At 42.8% G+C, this 24,959-nt stretch overlaps 1 long non-coding RNA gene across 1 annotated transcript; it reads right to left on the minus strand.

Annotated features, from left to right (window-relative positions):
- Positions 1-2,489, minus strand: LOC141057927 (uncharacterized). The gene is made up of 2 exons (XR_012222047.1): positions 2,266-2,489; positions 1-670 (listed from the first exon to the last, which is right to left on the minus strand). It is a non-coding gene; the product is annotated as an uncharacterized lncRNA (long non-coding RNA).
- Positions 2,490-24,959: the final 22,470 nt, after the last annotated feature.

Consider the following 24,959-nt stretch of genomic DNA (forward strand, 5'->3'; position numbering starts at 1 on the left):
TAGGTAAAGCAGGGTTTTATTATTTTTACAATGGAGGCAAAATAATAAAATTTAAAGTAATGACCTGGAGAATCATAATGGCAGGTCAGTTTTAGCATTTCGAGTTGAAATAAACAATCTTTGGTTGACTCTTGACTTGTCGGCTGAATAACAGTAAACCGGTTGTAGTAATAACTTACAAGTATCATACAGATCATGTGAGTAAACCCCGTACCCATCCAGGACAGTGAGGGGTTTGTCTCGAGTCTGTTCACATTCATTATGTATTTGGTAATAACAAAATGTAATTTACTGTGATAATACACAATAAAGGTCTTTCATTCCCCAACTCCTTGGAGAAACCTTGTGAATTGATTAATGTCAAATGTGGACGTGACGTTGATGAGATGACATGGGACGTAGAAGCCGTTCATGAATCGGTCATAAATAGAAGACTGTAAATCAATGTAAGACTCCGTGAATCTTGCGATCCCTCTATAAATTGTCGGCGGGTCACCCAGGGACGGTTTAATCATCCAAGCTCCTAGCAATGGGACCCATCACCATAATTCTCCATATCACGTCAAGCCTGTCCAGAAGACAAGTCTTCTCTATGGTTTGGCTTGTCAAAGGAGACGGACTCCCTCATTTCCATGTCTCGTTAGCGATATCGCCTTTTCTATTAAAGCCACTGTGAGAAAAAAAGAATGAGCAAGAGCATAAGTTGGTATACGTGCAATGCAGCTCTTCTGTACATAGGGGTTTTCTAGGACTGAATTTTTGGTGGTCTAATACCTGGCACCCCCCCCCCCCCCAATGATCAGAAGAACCGAAGATAAAAACAAAAGGAGTAAGTAAATAAATGGTAATGGTCCATGTAAATAACATAGGGGACTTAGTTCATGTTGTTTTGCTTAAAAAAAGAAAAAAGCGTAAAAGCCATCTGATCGCATCAGCGTGTACCTAACAATTGTTGTTCACATGTGGAATTGCACTTTTTGGGGGGTGAATTTCACCGAACTTGGAATTTTTTTCCCCCCATTTTCTGATACACGATATGGTAAAAGTTATGGCTCTGGGAAGAAGGGGAGCAAAGAACGAAAATGCAAAAAATGGAAAATCGCAAAGTGGTGAAGGAGTTAATACAGCGTTTTTCCTTCTAAGGGCACACAGTGAGTATTTGGTGAGTTTTTTTATCCCAGTATTTGTAAGCCAAAACCAGGAGTGGAACGGTTAGAGGAAAAGCGTTACAGAAACATTTGCGCACCACTTCTGCATTTTTCACCCACTCCTGGTTTTGACTGACAAATACTGGTGTAAAAAACTCACCAAATACTCGGTGTGCATGAGCCCTTAGGGTATGTGCACACACTGCGGATCCGCAGCAGTTCTGCAGACAGTGTACAGTACCATGTAAGTCTATGGGATTTACAATCCGCTGTGCACATGCTGCATTTTTTTCACTGCGGAAAAGCTGTAGTTTTAAATCTGCAGAAAGAAGTGACATGTCAATTCTTTCTGCGGATTCCCCTGCGGTTTGCCACCTATTCCATTGTCCAGGTGTCAAACCGCAGGGGAGAACCGCAGGTCAATTTACCTGTGGTTTTACCTGCGGATCCACACGGAAAAATCCGCTGGTGAATCCGCAGCGTGTGCACATAGCCTTAGGGTCTGTGCACACGTTGCGAAGTCTGCTACGGATCCGCAGCGGATTCTCATGTGTTGTACATTACCATTCTATCCTATGTAAAATCAAAAACGCTGTGCACATGCGGAAAAATCCACAGCAGATATGCTGCAGGTTCATTTCCGCAGCATGTCAATTCTTTGTGCGGAATCCGCAGCGTTTTACACCTGCTCCATTATAGGAATCCGCAGGTGTAAAAACGTAGGTGAAATCTGAACTAAATCCGCAGGTAAAACGCAGGTCATTTTACCTGAAGATTTAGCAAAATCCGCGTGGGAAACTCTGCAGGACAATCCGCACCATGTGCACATACCCTTATAGATCTACTTTTGATGCAGAAATGTCGGCAGCAAATGCTTAACGTGTGCACGGACCCAAAAGTGGTCTGTCAAATATTAGAAAAGTCTTGTGCTGGATACGAGCTCGTCTTGTCTTATAGAAGCTGTAAAGGTACTGTCACACTTAGCGATGCACCAGCGATCCCGATCAGCGATATGACGCGGTCAGGATCGCTGGTACATCGCTAAGTGGTCGCTAGTGAGCTGCCACACAGGCAGATCTCACCAGCGACATCGCTGGGGACGGGGGTCGCTACTTACCTGTCACACCAGGCGATCCTGACGTCCTCCCGCCCGGCTCCATGCTCGTCTCCACAGGAAGCGCCGCAGGAAGCTGACGAGAAACGGTCCAGCCTGTTCTCGCGCGATCAGCGATAGGCAGCGGGGGAGCGGGTCGGAGGTAAGTATCAGACACAGCGATATCGCTAGCTATATCACTATAACGTCACAAGTTATAGTGATATTGCTAGTGATATCGCTTAGTGTGACAGGCCCTTAAGAGTAATAAAGCCGGCGCGTATCTGTATGTTTACATAGCACAGACGGTTAGAGACCAGCCCAGATTCCGGCTGCTGTCGCCGGCTCCTGGTTTATATATAAACATCATGTGCATCTGACTCCTACAGTAACAATGAGACTGATGCAGGATTTTTGTTTTTGTTGTTGTATTGTTGTTTTATAGCAGACATATATGTAACCCCAGATGAACTGCAGATTTAATACTTTCATATCCCAAATTAAATCTAAAAGAAAATCCATTGGAGATGGCAAAAAAAAGCAAAAAAAAAAAAAACAAAGAAATTTGCTTCCAGTCTAAGCGGTGGACACCCCAGACCCTCATACACCGCGATTCCACACAGTTCTCCTCTATCCAGATGACTGACAAAGGTCATGTATTGACTGAAACATCTTATTTGTCTGTAATTTCCATATTCAATCAAAAATAAATAAATCCTTGAATACATCTATATGAGTGCCAAGTATTTCTGCAGTACAGTTGACCGATTTGTTTATCCTACTTGTGCACCACAGGAATTCCAGAAGTGCCCTGTTTTCCTACTTGTTCCCCTTCCATAAGGGCCCCGTCACACATAACGACTCACCAGCGATCCCGACAACGATATCAACGTGTCAGGATCGCTGGTGAGTCGCAATGTGATCGCTGGTGAGCTGTCAAACAGACATCTTCACCAGCGATCAGCACAGTGACGCCGAGTGCGCGGCGTCGCTGTGTTCGTTAGTTACCAGGCGCTGATGCAGGGAGCTGGTAACTAAGGTACACATCGGGTTTCTAAGGGGCGCACGTCCCTTGGATACCCGATGTGTACGTTAGTTACCAGCTGATCGCTGGTCTCCCGCCTGTCACACACAGCGATGCGTGCTGGCCAGCGGGAGACCAGCGACCAAGGAAAAGTCCTGGCCTTTCCTACAGCGATCCTGGCAGGGGGGCCGGTCGCTGATCGCTGTCACACACACCGATCTCGCTGGTGAGATCACTGTTGTGTCACAAACTTGTGACTCAGCAGCGATCTCGCTATGTGTGACGGGGCCCTAAGGACTGATTTATCTATTTTACTTTTTTTTTTTTTATCTGCATCGTTTGAATCTGATCAGTATTCTTTGGCTTAACAAATATACAACTGCTATTGTTTCCCGTAGTCTGACCTCACTCTACCACCTCCTTTTCTCTATACTTGATTTATTTTCCTTCCTTGAATCCTCTAACGTGTATCAGCTACTATTTGGTTCATGTTTTTTTAATATTTCTTTTATAATAAATTTGTATTTAATCTTATATTTCTATGAGGTTTTTTTTATACTCTGTTTCCTTATATAACTTGTATAATATAGTAACCCACCTGTTTACTACCTGAACAATGATGGGGAGATGAACATTGATATGTCTCTAGCCACTAGAATAGCTTTTGTCTCCATTTTTCGAGACCCGTAACGTTTAATTTTTCGGGATCTGGGGCTGTGTGAGGCTTATTTTTTCTCCATCTGCTAATTTTTTTAATACTATTTTGTGGTAAATACAATATTTTGATCACCCATTATTGCATTTTATTGCAACAATAATTCTGGCGTAGTGATTTTTTTTTTTCCTCATCATGCCGTTTACCGATCAGATGAATATATTTTATGCTTTGGTAGATCGGACATTTCTCAACTCAACGATGCTAAATGTGTACTTGTTTGTTTTATTTTAATGGGGCAAAAGTGAGGTAATTTGAAGTTGTATTTTTTTTTCATATTTTTAAAAACTTTTTTCTTTTGCTGAATTTAATAGTCCTCTTAGAAGACTTGAAGCGGCGATCGTCTTATTGCTTGTATTACAAATCAAACCAAAAAATAATGATCTATGAACAGGGGGCTCGTAATTACTTTGAGTTCATCAGCAGATCCCCAGCTGTCAATACAACCCATTGGTGCCCCTCAATCATGTCGTAGGCATGCCGATGGGAGCGTGGAATCATGTGACCCCCGCTGACGCATGTTAAATGCCGCTGAGAGTGATTTACAGCAGCATGTAACTGGTTAACAGCCACGGGCAGAGCTCCGACGCAACCGCGGCTGTTAAAGGCTCTTGATGGCTGATATTCTTACAATTATCTCTCCATTGCTTTACCATACTCATCTGTTGGCAATGTTTAGATGTGTACATGTCCAAAATGTGGAGAAGATCTACTTGGCCAGGATCGCATCTAAGACATTTAGAACTGCTCTGCCTGTCCACCTCAAAGAACACCCATCTTACATACTTTATGAATAAGGTACAGTTGATAGCCTTTTAGTCTCAGTAAGAAATAATTTGGGTACCATATGTTTTCCCACTTGGGTATTCTACTCATGTCATGTCTGATTTGGAGGATTGAGTAAACGAGCCCATGGAGGCAAAGAGAATTTGTCCTAAAAATACTAATACATCTTGAAAACATTGGAAGACAACAACTGAGAAACTATGGTGATGACATGTGTTCTCCAGGCTTTGTACAGTTAGAGGGGAAATCACAAAGACTGCAGTTATCCAAGATTGGAGTGAAAATAATACATCCAGCCCGGCTTGGACTGGCCCACTGGAGAACAGAAGAATCCTCTGGCGGGTGCCTGTGCGAGACTGGACCACCACCCTCTTATATGAGCAGTACATAGCACACCATACATGAATCCCTATGTACAGACAAAGGCGGCATCTTATTCATGTAACAATCTACCCAGTTCATTGTTACATACATTTGTGATTAACGATAATGTCACATTTGCACGTTCCTGAAAAGTGCGGCCCTGGAGATGTTAACTGGTGGGCCCTTGGCATCCCAGTCTAACACTGCATCCAGCAATGATTTAGAAGCCCCTTGAGAACATTAAAAGTATATGGCAAACAACATATCCTTGCAAGATACATGGCAGACTAGGAATGGATGGATTGACCACAGTGGACTAGTCTAGAGGGGAACCTCACGGAGAGCAATCTAGTGTAAGAGTGGAGAAAACCCAAGGTAAAAACAAAATAAGCTAATGCCCCACAGTAAGTATACAGCAATAGTGCATGCAAATAATACAGGGTACTTCAACGATATAACACTGCAATAGCGGACGATCAAAAGATCGTCTCTACACCAAAATGGTATCAATAAAAACGTCAGCTCGGAGAGCAAAAAATAAGCCCTTACCCAGCCCCAGATCACAAAAAATGGGTCTCAAAAATTAGCCACTTTTTTGGGGTTTTTTTTTTACAAACTTTGATTTTTTTTTTCACCACTTAAAAAAAACCTAGATATGTTTGGTATCCATGAAACCGTACTGACCTGGAGAATCATAATGGCAGGTCAGTTTTAGCATTTTGTGACCGTAGTAAACAAAAAAAAAAAAACCTATTGTGGAATTGCACTTTTTTTTGCAATTTCACCGCACTTTGAACTTTTCCCATTTTCCAGTACATTATATGGTAAAACCAAGAGTGTAATTCAAAAGTACAACGCAATAAACAAGTCCCCACATAGCCATATTGACGGAAAAATAAAAAAAAGTTATGTCTCTGTGAATAAGGGGAGCAAAAACTCAAAACCGGAAAAACCCAAGGTGGTGAAGTGGTTAAAACCTTACCATTTGTCTCTGGATGTAAAATGGGAATAAGGGTTGAGAAGGACTGCGACCCGGCTAATGGACACACCGCAATGGGAAACTACATGAATGTAATGTCTAGCTCAAAGAAAATGGAGGCCACAACCTTATATGCGCAAAGCTCAAAACACCTGAGACAAATAGCTAAAGAGATGAACTGGAATATAAGTTGCTATGCATGCAGCGTGTAGGCACATGTTCACACAAACAGACAAAGCCCAATAGATTAAAACAAAATAAGAAAATACGCTGCTCTAAATAAATAAATGGCAATAGTCCATGAAAATATTACATGGTATTTAATTACCATAATTAATAAAAATAAAAGCCATTCCACCACGTCAATGTGACCCTATTCTGGACGGTCCTAACCTCTAGTATTAAAACCTTAGCAGCCAGTGCAATAATCACCGGGAATATGGGTCGTGAACTCACAACAAGGCACGGTACCAGAATAGAACAAAGTGGGCAGGAGTCATCAGAGGGTGGTCCAAATCTCAATGACAAAAGCACAATTAAAAAAGTTAAATTGGGAAGCTATTAGTAGAATCATCCTTACTCTTTTGGTGACAAATTTCTATAATAAAAAAATTGATTTACTGTCTCCTTGTAGGCTTTTTTACAACTAAATCCTGATTCTGCATTGAAGCATTACACTGAAACACTTCAAAGTGCCCTGGATGAATTTGCACCTCCTATACATAGAACACCACAACACAGACGGCAACAGCCCTGGCACACCCTGCAAACACATTTCCTGCAGCGGTGCTCCAGGTGCGCCGAACGTCTGTGGAGAAAATCCAACCTACCCGAAGATTTCATCCATTATAAGTTTATGCTTCGAACATACAATACTGCCCTTCACCTCTCAAAACAAACCTATTTCAACACCCTCATCACCTCACCGTCCAATAACCCGAAACGTCTCTTTAACACTTTTCATTCTCTACTCAACCCAAGAGTACAGGCCCCAACCACGGAGCTTCGAGCTGACGATCTGGCCAATTACTTCAAAGAAAAAATTGACCAGATCCAACAGGAAATTATCTCCCAATCACCTCATACCATGCACTGTCCTCCTTCCCTCACTGCATATAGCTCACTCTCTGATTTTGAACCAGTCACAGAAGAAGAAGTAAGCAGGCTCTTTGCATCTTCTCGCCCAACCACTTGCACCAGTGACCCATTTCCGTCACATCTACTCCAGCCCCTTTCCCCTGCTGTCACCCCTCACCTAACTAAAATATTTCACCTCTCTCTCTTCTGATATCTTTCCCTCCTCATTTAAGCATGCCATCATACATCCACTACTTAAAAAACCATCCCTCGACCAAAACTGTGCCGCTAACTATACACCTGTCTCTAATCTTCCCTTCATCTCTAAACTCCTGGAACGCCTGGTCCACTCCTGTCTTATTCGCTATCTCTTTGATAACTCTCTTCTCGACCCTCTCCAATCCGGTTTCCGCTCTTTACACTCTACTGAAACTGCCCTCACTAAAGTCTCTAATGATCTACTAACAGCTAAATCAAATGGTCATTACTCCATGCTAATTCTCTTGGATCTCTCTGCAGCATTCGACACTGTGGATCATCAGCTCCTCCTCACTATGCTCCGTTCCAATGGCCTCAAGGACACTGTTCTCTCCTGGTTCTCCTCCTATCTCTCTGACCGCTCCTGTACTGTATCTTTTGCTGGCTCCTTCTCCTCTCATCTTCCCCTTACTGTTGTGGTTCCTCAAGGATCAGTCCTAGGCCCCCTCCTCTTCTCTTTGTACACTGCCCCTATTGGTCAAACAATCAGTAGATTTGGTTTCCAGTACTATCTCTATGCTGATTACACCCAATTATATGCTTCTTCTCCTGACATCACGACTGCCTTTCTAGAAAATACCAGCGATTGTCTAAACGCTGTGTCTAACATCATGTCCTCACTATATCTGAAACTGAACCTGTCAAAGACTGAACTCCTTGTGTTTCCTAGCCGCTACTAATGTACCTATACCCGACATTGCCATTTCCGTGTGTGGTTCCACTATTACTCCCCAGCAACATGCCCGCTGTCTTGGGGTCATGCTTGACTCCGAGCTTTCCTTTGTCCCCCACATACAATCACTGGCTCGCTCTTGTTATCTGCACCTCAAAAACATTTCTAGAGTTCAACCTTTTCTTACTTTTGACTCCGCAAAAATTCTTACTGTTGCTCTTATTCACTTATTCATTCTCGTCTCGACTATTGTAACTCTCTTCTAATCGGTCTCCCTCTTACCCTCCAATCTGTCTTGAATGCTGCTGCCAGGATCATATTCCTCGCCAATCGTTACACCGATGCCTCTACCTTGTACCAGTCATTACACTAGCTACCCATCCACTCCAGAATCCAGTACAAACTTATTACCCTCACCCACAAAGCTCTTCATGGCTCAGCACCACCCTACATCTCCTCCCTTGTTTCAGTATACCATCCTACCCGCGCCCTCCATTCTGCTGATGACCTGAGGTTAGCATTCTCAATAATCAGAACCTCCCACTCCCGTCTCCAAGACTATACACGTGCTGCGCCAATTCTCTGGAATGCACTTCCCAGGTCAATACGATTAGTCCCCAATCCCCACAATTTTAAGCGTGCCCTGAAAACTCAGTTATTCAGACTGGTCTACCGCCTCAACACATTAATCTAATCTATCCCTATGTGGCACAGCCAAAAGTTTTTACCATAACCAGGTTCCCCGCATCATGTTCCCACATGCTTTATGCATCCATTAGCTCTCTGCGTCTGTACTGTTACACACTTAACATTATGGCTGGTCCATACAATCAGGCCAACTGTTACTACCCACTTTTCGTGTCTCCCTTTTTTTTTCCTCATAGATTGTAAGCTTGCGAGCAGGGCCCTCATTCCTCTTGGTATCTGTTAATATCTATGTGATTATTGTTATGCTGTAATGTCTATTGTCTGTACAAGTCCCTTCTGAAATGTAAAGTGCTACGGAATATGTCGGCGCTATAGAAATAAAATTTATTATTATTATTTATTATTATTATAACTAAATCCATTGGAGTCCCGCAAGGTTCGGTCCTAGGGCCCCTGCTCTTCTCCATTTACACCTTCGGCTTCGGACGAATCTCATGGCTTTCAGTATCACCTCTATGCTGATGACACACAGATCTACATCTCCGGACCAGATATCACCTCCCTACTAAACAGAATCCCTCAATGTCTGTCTGCTATTTCATTCTTCTTCTCCACTAGATTTCTAAAACTTAATATGGACAAAACAGAATTAATCATCTTTCCCCCATCTCATGTGACTTCCCCCATCTCATGTGACCCCCCCCATGGACCTATCCATTAAATTAAACGGCTGCCCACTCTCCCCAGTAACACAAGCTCGCTGCCTCGGGGTTATCTTTGACATTGGTCTCTCTTTCAAACCACATATCCAAGCCCTTTCCACTTCCTGCCGACTTCAACTCAAAAATATTTCACGGATCCATACATTCCTCAACCAAGAATCTGCAAAAACTCTAGTCCATGCCCTCATCATCTCCCGCCTTGACTACTGCAACCTCCTGCTCTATGGTCTCCCCTCTAACACTCTCGCACCCTCCAATCTATTCTAAACTCTGCTGCCCGACTAATCCACCTGTCCCCCCGCTATTCCCCGGCCTCTCCCCTCTGTCAATCCCTGCACTGGCTCCCCATTACCCAAAGACTCCAGTTCAAAACCCTAACCATGACATACAAAGCCATCCACAACCTGAGTTCTCCATACATCTGTGATCTCGTCTCACGATACTTACCTGCATGAAACCTCCGATCCTCACAAGATCTCCTGTACTCCCCTCTTATCTCCTCTTCCCACAATCGCATACAAGACTTCTCCCGTGCTTCCCCCATACTCTGGAACTCTCTCCCACAGCATATCAGACTCTCGCCTACCATGGAAACCTTCAAAAAGAACCTGAAGACCTATCTCTTCCGACAAGCCTACAACCTGCAGTTACCACCGATCCACCAAACAGCTGCACGACCAGCTCTACCCTCGCCTACTGTATCCTCGCCCATCCCTTGTAGATTGTGAGTCCTCGTGGGCAGGGTCCTCTCTCATCCTGTACCAGTCGTGACTTGTATTGTTTAAGATTACTGTACTTGTATGTATTATGTATACCCCTCCTCACATGTAAAGCGCCATGGAATAAATGGCGCTATAATAAACAATAATAATAACTAAGCATGTACCTGGTCACCATTTCATGCCCCTACACAAACCACTGTATCACGACAAGTTAGGAAGATGGGTACTGTATACAGTACGTCTGGGTAATAAACCCCTCACCCCTTGTTTTGTGATGTCTTGTCTCTGTACATGGCCCATTTTTTGTGGCAGAGGGGTCTTTGGTCCCTCTCAAGCATCGGGTGTTGTGTGTGGGTCGCCCTCCCAGGGCCGTGGGGTACTCAGTACTGGGCCAGCGTTAGGGGGACGTGTCACAGCAGCTGCGACCCGGTCCGTGGCCCTGGGCGCCCAATATCAATGGCGGATGATTTTTGTAATGTAGTTTATATGGAAAGTTCGTGACATCACCTGTGGTGTTTGGCAAGTGAGGTGTTAGCCAAGGCTGCGTGCAGATCCTCTTGGGCTGATAGTGTGTTGCAGCTTAGATGGTGTAGCTCCCCACAAGTGAAGCTGTAACCCCAGGGCAGTGTAGGTGCAATGGATGAGGAGAGGCACAGAAAGGTATAGATGCAGAGTGCCCAGATGTAGCAGTGCTGAAGGTGCCAGCGACGAATGAATGGAGGACACCAGAGCTTGCAGTTTCAAAGCTTTACTCACAGTTCATGGTGCCCACTGGTGCCTGCCTCCGTGCCGTGTCCTCCGGGGTAGAGACTCAATCAACCTCCCGGGCAAGTCAGGGCTCTCCTCTTCAACACTCCGTCAACTTGTGCCTTTCCTGAACGACTCCTCTATTGCGCCTTTTAGTGTGAAGAGCTCCAGTACCGTGGTTCTCTGAAGTTCCTCCTGTCAGATGTTCCTAACAACTCTACTTGTATGACAGACAGCTGTAGCCTGCTCGGGGATGCTCCTGGATCCCGGCTCTCTATCAGTTTGCTGTTGTGTCCCAAGTCTTGGATGGGAGTAGTGCATTTACAGACAACTACTCCACCGGTGTCTGCTGCCGAACCATAAGTGTCCATACAACCTCGGGGACTGGGCCCCGGTCTTGCGCTGAGAACCTATAGGCAGGTTTCCTATCCAACCTACTCCTCCTCTCTGTTCTCCTTCTCCTTCGTTCCGTACTTGTCTTTCTCTCTATGGAAGCTTAGGTTGCAGTTTACGTCTTTCTCCTTCTTTTCTCTTTCCCGTGCCAGCTGGTTCAGATCACTGAGGCAGCTGCAGCACTCCTTCTCTCCTCAGACCCGTCCTCAGACTCTCCTGACTGACGGTCCTTCTCACTCCTCTGGGACTCACCCCAGACTGACCTGTAATTCTAAACCTTCCCCATCTTTTATATGAATCTCAACTCCACCCACCTCCCAGCACATCTCGTGTGACGAAGCAAGGAATCACCAGAGGTGCTCTGCTACCCTCTAAGCATGAGCCGCAATGTGATCAGTGCTGAACTATCCTGTGTGTGGGATGCAGGTGTTGGAGTGTGGAAAGGAGTTCCCAACCTACCAGGATGGTGGGGCACTACACCTTAGGAGAAGGTGCAGTACCTCTGTGGTGACTGAGCCTCAGGGGCGCCGCAAGTGTAGTTTATATCTTTCACTCCTTATAACTATACCCCTGGTGAATACTGCGCATCACAAAGAATAATGCATCGTTATATAATTATATTGTGTTTTGTCAGTTAGGTAAACCTATTCCTTAAACTCTCCATTTATTTTGTCTTCAGGTCTTCTGTTAACCAGAAAGTCACACTAATAATTATCTGCTTAAAAAGCTTTTAAGAGTTTGTATGAAGCGGCGGTGTGAGATTTTGGATAGCACAATTCCATCATGTAAGGCAGAACTCCTCCAGTCCAACTCCAATTGCATTGCTTTAGTTTTTTTTTTTTTTAATTAATTCGATCCTCCATACTTGGTCCATGGTTCCTCCTTGGCTTTGCCTGGACACCGCCACCGCTATTTTCCTCCTGCACCTTGATTCTCCTCTTCTCCCACTGGGTGTGAGTGCAGCGGCCGGAGCAGCAGCCTTCTACAATTTGGTTCTATGTCTGTATCAGAGTTGTGCCGCACACAAATCATCCAGGTGAGCGACATACATCTGACATCCCGTCGATCACTCTGCTGTATTACACAGGGAGTGCTCCCTCATTCTCTCTTGTTTCCACTAAAGAAGGGCTCATAAGTTTTTAAAAGTTCTCAAGGTCTCAGGTCAGGTGAGGAAGGATCTGTGTAATTATTCTTTAATTTCTAAGACCTTTACTTGCAGCCAAGCAGTGTAGACTTTGATGCTGCGATGGAGCATTGTCCTGCATAAAAATCTTGTTGTTTTTTTTTGAATGATGTAGAATTTTCATGTACCTTCTAAAATCTAGCAGTAGGTTTGGTAGTTGGTTTTGAGTCCATCTTCAATTCGAAAAGGTAAAACTCTCTCATCATTAAAAAATACTAGCCCTGGCGTCTGAGTTGAAGTGGACGTCTGTGCCCGTTACTGATCCAGCCACAGACTCATCCATCTGGTCTGTCAAAAGTCACTCTCATCTTATCAGCCTTCAGATTTTTCTTGGTCCAGTCTTGACATTTCACCTTCTGTTCATTGTACAGTGGTGGTTGGTTTCAGCCTTCCTTAACTTGGCCATATCTCTGAGCACTGAATGCCTTGTACTTCTGGGCCTCCAGGAAGGTCAAAGTTCTGGAATAATTCTGCACACATTTGTAAAGGGTGTTTTTTCCTTAGGCCGCACCCTCCTCGTTACACACATCACCTGATCTGCTGCATCCAATTATCATCTGATAATCTTATTAAAAATTACTATACGGTCAAAATACTTACATGCCTAATCATTCTACACACATTGTGTATATGTATTTATAAATTAAAATATATATATTGTGGTGCAGTGACCGCTATGTCCGCTAGGGGGCGCTGTGTGGGTGTCCCAGGACAGCCGTATAAACATTTCCATTGCCCTGATAGGTGTAGGATACTGAAAGATCATAATGATCAGCAGAGGTACTGCTGACTAGTACGTTCTGTTACAATGTGTCAGGGAAGCCTGTGTGTGGTTGTCTGCAATAGGACCTTGGGTGAGGTCATAGCCATGTGATCACCTGTGGGTGTGGTTATGGACCATATAAGGTACCTGAGGTCTGGTCACATGTGGGTGAATGCAGGGACCCGATTGGTCCAGAGAGGAAGGTCCCGCTGACATAGGGCTTCCTGCCTGACAGCACATGTGGACGCTGTGTGTAATGGCGATGTGTGCCTGTTAGTTCCCTGGAGGGAATGAACGTGCAGCATGGTGAAACAGCACGAGGCAACCCTGACGTGGGTAAGATAACTTGGTGGCTAGAAAGCCTGCGCATTGAACAGTGCATAATTTGTGTGATGCAAGGATAACAGAGCTGAACTCTGTAATGGACGCAATGCTGACTGTATGCTGTTTTCTGTTGCTGTGACGGTTTATGAAGCTGAAATAAACCGCATGGACTATACTGCTTTATGAAAACCCGTGCTGGATGTGACTTATTCGCTGCCAAGCGAGTGTCCCCCAACCTTGAATGAAAGCGCTACCTCACAATATATATATATATATATATATATCAGCACAAAACAGCAATGATGAAGTGTTGCATCCTGCATGTCATGAATTGACACACAGGTGCAGCAAACACCGGACCATCAAGGATCAGTCGCTCAAAACTTAAAATGTGAGGAATGTGGAAAACCACAAAAGAAATGCGACTCTAGATCCGTAGTATTAACATATTGAACATCTTTATTAGACAAGGACAAAAAGGACAACTGGAAGACATGTGCAAATGGCAACCAAAGTGCAAGTAGTGCAAAGTGCAAATCAAGCAATCCAGCCCTAGTCAAACCCAGTACCAAAATAAACCATGAAAATTTTCATATATGTAAATAGCCTTACTCATCTCTCATTGTTAAGTACTTTATGTGCTATATTTACCTCCTCATTTTTTGCTATTTATGGATGTGAACAATGGTTTATTTTGGTACTGGGTTTGACTAGGGCTGGATTGCTTGATTTGCACTTTGCACTACTTGCACTTTGGTTGCCATTTGCACATGTCTTCCAGTTGTCCTTTTTGTCCTTGTCTAATAAAGATGTTCAATATGTTAATACTACGGATCTAGAGTCGCATTTCTTTTGTGGTTTTCCACATTCCTCACATATATATATATATATATACACACACACACGTGCTTCTCACAAAATTAGAATATCAAAAAGTAAATTTTTTTCAGTTCTTCAATACAAGAAGTGAAACTCATATTATATAGAGTCATTACACACAGAGTGATCTATTTCATGTGTTTATTTCTGTTGATGTTGATGATTATGGCTTACAGCCAATGAAAACCCAAAAGTCATTATCTCAGTAAATTAGAAAAATTAACAAAAAACACCTGTAGAGGCTTCCTAAGCGTTTAAAAAGGTCCCTTAGTTTGTTTCAGTAGCTCCACAATCATGGGAAAGACTGCTGACTTGACAGATGTCCAGAAGGCAGTCATTGGTACACTTCACAAGGAAAGTACATTTTGCATTTCATTTGAAAATCAAGGGGTCCCAGAATCTAGAGGAAGAGTAGAGAGGCCACAGTCCTAGCTGCTTGAGGTCTAGTGTGAAGTTTCCACAATTAGTGATGGTTTAGGGAGCCATGTCATCTGCTGGTATACGTCCATTGTGTTTTATCAAGACAAAAGTCAGCGCAGCCGTCTACCAGGAAATTTTAGAGCGATTCATGCTTCCCTCTGCCGACAAGCTTTTTGGAGATGGAAATGTAATTCTCCAGCAGGACTTGGCCCCCCTCCACACTTCCAAAAGTACCAATACCTGGTTTAAAAACAACAGTATCACTGTGTTTGATTGGTCAGCAAACCGCCTGACCTTAACCCCATAGAGAATCTAGAGGAAGATGAGAGACACCAGACCCAACAATGCAGACGAGCTGAAGGCTTGCTATCAAAGCAACCTGGGCTTCCATAACACCTCAGCAGTGCCACAGACTGATAGCATCCATTCCACACCGCATTGATGCAGTAATTGATACAAAAGTAGCCCCGACCAAGTATTGAGAGCATTTACTGAATATACATTTCAGTAGGCCAACATTTCGGATTTTAAAATAATTTTTTCAAGCTGGTGTTATAAAGTATTCTAATTTACTGAGATAATGACTTTTGGGTTTTCATTGGCTGTAAGCCATAATCATCAACATTAACAGAAATAAACACTTGAAATAGATCACTCTGTGTGTAATGACTCTATTTAATATATGAGTTTCACTTTTTGTATTGAAAAACTGAAACAAATTAACTTTTTGATGATATTCTAATTTAGTGAGACGCACTTGTATGATTACACATTGCACCAGGAGAGCTAGTTTGTTGACCTACAAAACAGAGAAGTATGCAAATTGATTAAATACTCAAACAATAAGAGTTAAACTCATCCCACCTTCCCCTATACTTGTGGATGATGACCTGAACCGCAGAAGTGGGTATAAAAAGAGATTTTCTGAAAGATCATAAACTGACAGCCAGGAACACTCTACAGGACAGCAGCCAGGACATCATATCTCCATCACGAGGGACACAGATTTGATATTCTACAGGATGCTAGCCTAGGGGACCATGGCCCCAGCTGAAAGAACACAAATCTGCTATGGGTGTCACAGGTGGGGGTAGTCGGCTCTGGAAGTCCTGGAGTCACATCTTCTCTAATCCTGGTGAGTCAGCAGAAGGATAAGACTCGGTAATTTTGCACCATCTTGGGTATTTTGCTCTGACTGTTCTATGCGGTATTGTCTATTTTAGTGGTTCAGTAAAGTATTGCCACATTGTTTTACCCTCAACCTGTTGTCTGATTACTATTATGCCCATGGGAAAAGGAGAGCAGCCATTCTGTGGGATGAGCCCTGGTCTATGTGGTCTCGTGCCAGCGGACAAGAGCACCCACTGACACCAACCCCCCCATGTCTCCTCACCACTATTACTGATTGTCAGCAGTCTCTTCAGATTGAAGTGGCTTTAGATTTGAGCGCTTTCTCCACATATTACTTGGGAAGGCAGTTTTTTATATCCATTTTTCTTCACATATGTGAATATGTAATATTTGTAGTATAGGACATTCTAATTCTTTTAAATAACATTCAGAATAAAATGAAATACAACCTTGGAACTTACACAACTTGTATTACTGTAGAAAGATTATAAAAGGTATCAGGGAAGCAAAAGAGTTAAAGGAAAACTGAATACCCTATAAAGTGAGTCGATGTATGGCTGGTTAGAGATTAACAATATTTTATAACTTTAATCACTTTTGGAAAATAATGGTATTCGGTCAATGCCTCTTTCTAGAGCTCATAAAAAAAAAAGTTTATCAAAGGGCAAGTAGAATACATGGATGAAATAAAAGCTTCCTACTGTAAACCACGTCACTTTTGTCTGTGGGCCTTTACTTAAAGGCTACGCTACAATTGTAGTTATACCCCATAGAGAAACGTGGCACAGTTTACTGGAAGAAAATATACATCTGATCTTATATAAAGCCCTGGACCAATTTGAAGTAGGAGAGCAATGAGAATCCTACAAATCAGGGTCTTGCAAATAATCGTTTCTTTTCTGTGATGACAACACACTTATTGTGTTGTGAAGAATATTCAGAATTGAGAGTCCTCAGTGGTTGATACCTTTTAATGGCTAACTGAAAAGATGGTAACACATTACAAGCTTTTGAGACTACTCAGGTCTCTTCATCGGACATTGACTAATATAAAATCTGAAGAATCACATATTTATGCACAACACAGCACATAATTGTGCATAAATATGTGACTCTTCAGATTTTGCATTAGTCATCGCCTGATGAAGAGACCTAAGTAGTCTCGAAAGCTTGCAATGTGTTACCATCTTTTCAGTTAGCCATTAAAAGGTATCAACCACTGATGACTCTCAATCCTGAATATTTTTCTATCTACTGGCTAACAAAGTACAAAAATATACATCTTTCCTGTATCTATTGTGTTGTGAAAATTTTTTGGAAGTAATCACACCAGTTTTGCAAACCATCATCATTTTTCCCTTTTACAGGCCTCGTTTTAACTCCGAAATGGCATATAATAATATAATGAAGTATGTAGAAACCCTAAATGAGCCACCAATGTGAATCACATCATTCTAAAACATCACATAATAATTTCATAGGTCAACCTTCAACCTTAAAAATAAGTCCATCTAGGTCAACCTGTAGCCTAAAATGTTGGTTGAGTGGAAGGCAAAAACCCCATGGAGCAGCTACTAATAGGTTTATATTAGGAGGAAAATACATTCCCTACTCCACATATGGCAATCAGACTAGTTCCCTGGATCAACGTCCCATCGCAGAATACAGTGACCATAACCTGTAATATTATAATTTTCAAGAAAGACATCCAGGCCCTTCTTGATTTGGTTCATTCATTGATTCATATTTTTAACAACCAAAACTTTTTATTTTTTAACATAAGCTTCAAAATATGAGATATTGTTGTTTACAGGACAAGCTGAATTTTTAGTTTTTTTTCATGTTTCCTTCTGACCAAAAATGCTTGAATTCAATATTATTTTTTTTAATGGGTTTATTGGAGAAAAAGCAAAAGTCATGCAATTTTTTTTTTTATACCATTTCACCAAGCACTGTAAATAATCTGTTCTTTGTATAGTTCGGGTTGTTATGATTACAAGAATTCCAAATATGTCCATGTGATTTACTGTATTATAACTTTCATGTTTAAAAAGGCTATTAAATGGGTTGTCCAGCCTATAGAAAAATGTCTTCAGTCCCTCTACAGTAGTCACCTGAGTGCACAGAATGAGTGGGTTGTCGCGAGACCACAAGTGCGCAGAATGAGTGGGTTGCCGTGAGACCACAAGTGCGCAGAATGAGTGGGTTGTCGCGAGACCACAAGTAAGCCATTTGTATACTTGTGATCACGTGCCTACTAGATTCTCACCTGGTTCTCTCAAAAGAATATTGAGAAATGTGGTGGAGAATCTAACCTTTACATGACTTCCACTAGTGTACAAATGGCATACTTGAGGTCACGCGACCACCCACTCATTCAGGAGAGTCTTAATAGTGTACACATAGAGAGGCTGAAGACATTTGTCTACAGCCTGGAAAACACCTTTAAAAACATAAATATTTCAATTGTTTTTCATTGCTTACTTAGTTATTTTAAAGCACTTACTAGGGTAAGTTCCTTGATCCTATTATAATGCATTCAACTGTTATCAGCGCCGCTCCGGTCCTGTTCAACCATACTGTGACTGCAACTTCTGCCTGACCGGAAGTCAGAGGTAATAGTCACAAGTTCTCAATGTAAGTCTATGAAAGTCTTGTTCTGACCTTGTTCTGACTCTCAAAAATTTATATTGAGTTGTGACTTCTGACTCGCCAAATATTGGAGCTATCCGACGGGTCACAACCTGCAAAAGACCAACCGGAGCGATGCCGATAAAAGATGAAGTATAATACTAGGGGCTGGGAACGTAGATTAGTTGCACCACTCTGGCGCTGCAATAAAAAAACCCCGCTGGAGTGATGCTTTAAAAGGAACAAAAAATTCTGACTTTTATTTTACCGCTAGCATACAGGTATGAAGAGATGTGCTTTTACATAGGAATAAATCTCTGTATACCATGTAGACCTTTAGGCAGAGAAGATCTAAGTTTGAGAAAATCACACTTCAAGAAAAGCAAATGATTTATTAACTAGATATAAAGGCAATCAGCACAGACAGATGCCAAAGGCTCCTTCTCCATTGTGCCGAGCCATCAGGGGAAAAAACAAAGTGGCGGACAGAATAGTGTCCAAACTGAGCAATCATGTTGTGTGATCTTGACCCATCCGCCCCTCTTCATAAGCCATTCCATGTCCCTTACTCGGTTACGACTATAGAACACGAAGGTAAATATCTCTGTTATTCACCCCATCTCCGGCTAGAGACTGCCCACCTCAAAGCAGAGTAGCTGGCATGACAGCCACTTAAATAAGCTATTCCACAGCGTGAGTCTCTGAGACTAAGAGGTCTACTAGAGGAAATGCCATGTAGTGTTGGGCAGCACTGAAAAGGAGAAAGTCTTCAAGGAGAGGTGCTTTCCAGGATGTTCTAAGAGAGAGAGGAGAGCTGCCAACTGTGGGCACTGTGTTCCCGGTTAGTTAGCAAACTGTGCCTTAATGAAAGATAACATAAGACGGTACTGGCATAAACCTATTTGTTTATGCAAATGTTGGGTGCGATGAGTTGCAGGTTTGCATTTGGGCCAAGGGTTTGAATCCAACCATGGCAACACATCCACGGTATATGTATGGTGTGATAGCAGTGACATAGTGAAGGCATTAACCTTGTTTGGAAGGCATGCATGTACGGTTTACAATAAAAACAGTTTCTATAGCGCTGTATATGTACTCTATGATAGTACAATACCAATAGTTGGTGATAATGTTAGGTTGTCAACAGATACCCACAATGGAGTATGCATAGTTCTTTTGTAGCTCTTGATAAATGGAAATGATGCTAATTTCTAGCCACACAATAGCCTTTTTCAACGATCTGTTTATGTTACACAGGTACACCGCTTCCCTATTGCTCCTTATTGTGCAGTAGACACGCATACAAAGCTTGAAGGGCGTGGGTCATTGTGAGCTATTCACACTGATTCAAAGTCAATATTGACTGTTGGTTTTGTAGGCAGCTCCATCAATGGTGGAGGCTTCTAGGACTTCACTGACCATTTCTCTTGATTGCAATGTCAAGTTGTGGTTCCTGTTGTGTGAACGCACAATAGATAATTAATGTCGCTTTCTACAGTTCATTGTATACACCCATTATGTGGAATTAGAGGAAATGAAACTCCATAATCAGGAACATCACATGTGGCTTCATATTCCATGATATTGTGAAAGAATTGATTATTATGGTGCACGGTATGAGTAGTAATTTTTTAGTTAAAATTAGCACTGGCAACCTATAGAATCTATAATATAGACTCAGAAGATTGTGACAGTATCGGGGAAAAACAACCATTAGAGATGAGTAATTCTGGTTCTGTTCTTTGGTCAATCATTCAGTCATGTCCTACAGCCGATCTTCACATCTGCGCCTGGCATCCTCTGCCTGGCATTCTCGTAGCTCTGGTCTGCAATGTCATGGCATTGCTTAAGTCCTAGTCGCTAGACCTCATACAATGTCATCACTTATGTCTTTGGGTCTACTGGAAGTTAACCTGGATGACTAGCTTGAAGAAGGGAGAGGTTAGCTCCATAACCTCGAACAGGTGTGCAGGCGTCCTGTTCCTCCTTGCAGTGTCTCAGCAAGTTTCTCCTGTGGATTTACAGTAATGTACGTTTAAGGTAGCAGTATGTACCAAAAGTGAACTCCTTTTTCCTATATATCCTTGCTGGACTGTATTTTTGCACTTTATTTAATAAATTATTTCTATTTAAAGAATACATTTGTTGGGTGCTTCAATTTATGGGACTAGACAAGGATGCCAGGACAAGGAAGACAAGACTGGAAGCCACGGAGGATGGGACTTGACGCCAGATTAGGGAAGCACAAATCCAATCGGCCATCTCTAATGATAATGTTATACAGAAATGTGATATATGCTGGGGAAATAGAAAGAAAACGGCAACCAATAAACAGGTGTTACCATGGCTGACCAGTGGGGTGTATGACTTTTCCCAGTCTCACAGGGTGATTTTCTGTTTTTGCCAAAGGAGGTTTCTATAGTGTAGATAAGCTGAGGAATGGTGCTTGCACTCTCACTTTTGTACTTATCTTGTATAGCACCATTTATTCCAGAGTGTTGTACAGATATTATCATTATCATCATTGTTCCCCATTGGGGATCACAATCTATAATATTCCCTATAAATGTATATTTGCAGTGTGGGAGGAAACCTACGAAAACTTGGGTATAATATACAAACTCCTTGCAGATGCCATCCTTGGTGGGATTTAAACCCAGGACCTCAGCGCTGCAAAGCAACAGAGGTCACCATGGATAGACAAGGCATCTGGTGCTTGTGTAATAAGCATGTACTGGGATGCAGTAATACAAATGCTGCAGAACAGAGTTTAACTATATTTTTTAATCTCTTACATTAATGATCTCCTGGTAGGGAGATAACAGGCAAAAAGGAAATGCAACAGTTAAACATTATAACGAGTGGTTAAGTGGACAGTCTTTTGTTAACAGTTTCACTTATCGTGGCTTCACAGCTCGTCACTTGCTGGAGGTCCTGAGGTTAGTGGAACGCCGGCGGCGGTTGACGTGGCATCTTCATCCGTTCCCGCCCTATACACTGTCTCGCTTCTGGAGGCAGCGGACGGTCTCTGGCTTTGCCCACTGAGCCCCTAGTCTATATAACTGTGGAGCAAAAGGATAAAGCTCTCCACAAGGTTCAACTCGGCACGTGTCTCTCTGAGCAGCTGAATGGCTGCTCTGCATGGCTGTGCTCGGCGTGCCCTCCTCTGTGTGCCAGCCAACACCCGGACGTCTGCGCTGCAATGGTCTGCCTGGCGCACATAACCCTTCGCACCCGCCGATATCAGTAAGTCTCTCACGCAGCTGCCCCGTCTCTCTGCACGCTGCGGCCTAACGTACCCCTCACTGCGGCTGTGATCCGCACCTGCTCAGCGTTCTGGCGGGAAGACCACCTCTGTTCCGATGCAGCACTTTTTTGCTTACTGCCCCTGGCCACTACCCCTTCACCTAGGTTACCGGCTTGCTCCGGTTGCAATTGCATTCCCTCCAGCCACAGGAGGTGCGGCCCCAGCAGTACCGGACACGGTACTACTTCAGCAGCCCGGTCCTCCCTTCTACACTTGTACCCTCAGTCTTAGTGCCCAAGTCAGTGGAAATACAGTCATGGCCAAAAGTATTGTCACCCCTGCAATTCTGTCAGATAATATTCAGTTTCTTCCTGAAAATGATTGCAAACACAAATTCTTTGGTATTATTATCTTCATTTAATTTGTCTTAAATAAAAAAACACAAAAGAGAATGAAGCAAAAAGCAAAACATTGATCATTTCACACAAAACTCCAAAAATGGGCCGGACAAAAGTATTGGCACCCTCAGCCTAATACTTGGTTGCACAACCTTTAGCCAAAATAACTGCGACCAACCGCTTCCGGTAACCATCAATGAGTTTCTTACAATGCTCTGCTGGAATTTTAGACCATTCTTTTTTGGCAAACTACTCCAGGTCCCTGATATTTGAAGGGTGCCTTCTCCAAACTGCCATTTTTAGATCTCTCCACAGGTGTTCTATGGGATTCAGGTCTGGACTCATTGCTGGCCACCTTAGAAGTCTCCAGTGCTTTCTCTCAAACCATTTTCTAGTGCTTTTTGAAGTGTGTTTTGGGTCATTGTCCTGGTGGAAGACCCATGACCTCTGAGGTAGACCCAGCTTTCTCACACTGGGCCCTACATTATGCTGCAAAATTTGTTGGTAGTCTTCTGACTTCATAATGCCATGCACACGGTCAAGCAGTCCAGTGCCAGAGGCAGCAAAGCAACCCCAAAACATCAGGGAACCTCCGCCATGTTTGACTGTAGGGACCGTGTACTTTTCTTTGAATGCCTCTTTTTTCTCCTGTAAACTCTATGTTGATGCTTTTGCCCTAAAAGCTCTACTTTTGTCTCATCTGACCAGAGAACATTCTTCCAAAATGTTTTAGGCTTTTTCAGGTAAGTTTTGGCAAACTCCAGCCTGGCTTTTTTATGTCTCGGGGTAAGAAGTGGAGTCTTCCTGTGTCTCCTACCATACAGTCCCTTTTCATTCAGATGCCGACGGATAGTATGGATTGACACTGTTGTACCCTCGGACTGCAGGGCAGCTTGAACTTGTTTGGATGTTAGTGGAGGTTCTTTATCCAACATCCGCACAATCTTGCATTGAAATCTCTTGTCAATTTTTCTTTTCCAGCCACATCTAGGGAGGTTAGCCACAGTGCCATGGGCTTTAAACTTCTTGATGACACTGCGCACGGTAGACACAGGAACATTCAGATCTTTGGAGATGGACTTGTAGCCTTGAGATTGCTCATGCTTCCTCACAATTTGGTTTCTCAAGTCCTCAGACAGTTCTTTGGTCTTCTTTCTTTTCTCCGTGCTCAATGTGGTACACACAAGGACACAGGACAGAGGTTGAGTCAACTTTAATCCATGTCAACTGGCTGCAAGTGTGATTTAGTTATTGCCAACACCTGTTAGGTGCCACAGGTAAGTTACAGGTGCTGTTAATTACACAAATTAGAGAAGCATCACATGATTTTTCGAACAGTGCCAATACTTTTGTCCACCCTCTTTGTTATGTTTGGTGTGGAATTATATCCAATTTGGCTTTAGGACAATTCTTTTTGTGTTTTTTCATTTAAGACAAATTAAATGAAGATAACAATACCAAAGAATTTGTGTTTGCAATCATTTTCAGGAAGAAACTGAGTATTATCTGACAGAATTGCAGGGGTGTCAATACTTTTGGCCATGACTGTAGATGTAATTATTTTGGCACTTTCATATAGAATACTGCACAGGGCACAAAGGAACCAAAACCCCGAAAGTTAGTATCCAATACAAAGTGTTATCAATTTTAGGCAGTCCAGAGGCGACAATTCCAAAAGATTCCCCCACAACACTAGTACTTGGCATGTAACACATTAAAGGGGTATTCTCATCTCCAAGATGCTATTTGCAAGTTGTAGGCTTGTCGGAAGAGGTAGGTCTTCAAGTTCTTTTTGAAGGTTTCCATGGTAGGCGAGAGTCTGATATGTTGTGGTAGAGAGTTCCAGAGTAGAGGGGATGCGTGGGAGAAATCTTGTATGCGATTGTGGGAAGAGGAGATAAGAGGGGAGTACAGAAGGAGATCTTGTGAGGATCGGAGGTTTCGTGCAGGTAAGTACCGGGAGACTAGGTCACAGATGTACGGAGGACTCAGGTTGTGGATGCGCTTTGTATGTCATGGTTAGGGTTTTGAACTGGAGTATTTGGGTAATGGGGAGCCAGTGCAGGGATTGACAGAGGGAAGAGGCCGGGGAATAGCGGGGGGACAGGTGGATTAGTCGGGCAGCAGAGTTAAGAATAGATTGGAGGGGTGCGAGAGTGTTAGAGGGGAGGCCACATAGCAGGAGGTTGCAGTAGTCAAGACGGGAGATGATGAGGGCATGGACTAGGGTTTTTGCAGATTCTTGGTTGAGGAATGTACGGATCCGTGAAATATTACATTACTCAGTTCTGCCCATTATAGGACAAGTTACATTAACAATTTATCAGGCAGTGACGTTAAGAGACTTTTCATGAGAAAATAAAGCCCATTAGTTTTGCAATATTAGTCACAGCATCTAACAGATAATTATGAGCTGAATTAAAGATAGCAAATTAACTTTAGTGACTTAATTAAAATTAATCAAAGACAGAAGCATAATAATGAAATACCCTGCAGTAAATAAAGACGGTAAAGAAATAGCATGGTGCATGAAAATAATATACGGTATTTGTTTTTGTCTGTACAGTGGCCAGTGTGAACATGCGTTTACATGCGGCATGCAAACCAGTTTACATCCCAGTTCATACCTTTGGCT

Source organism: Dendrobates tinctorius, unplaced genomic scaffold, assembly GCF_039654945.1.
Source record: "Dendrobates tinctorius isolate UK_male_01 unplaced genomic scaffold, ASM3965494v1 ptg000205l, whole genome shotgun sequence".
Taxonomy (NCBI): Eukaryota; Metazoa; Chordata; class Amphibia; order Anura; family Dendrobatidae; genus Dendrobates; species Dendrobates tinctorius.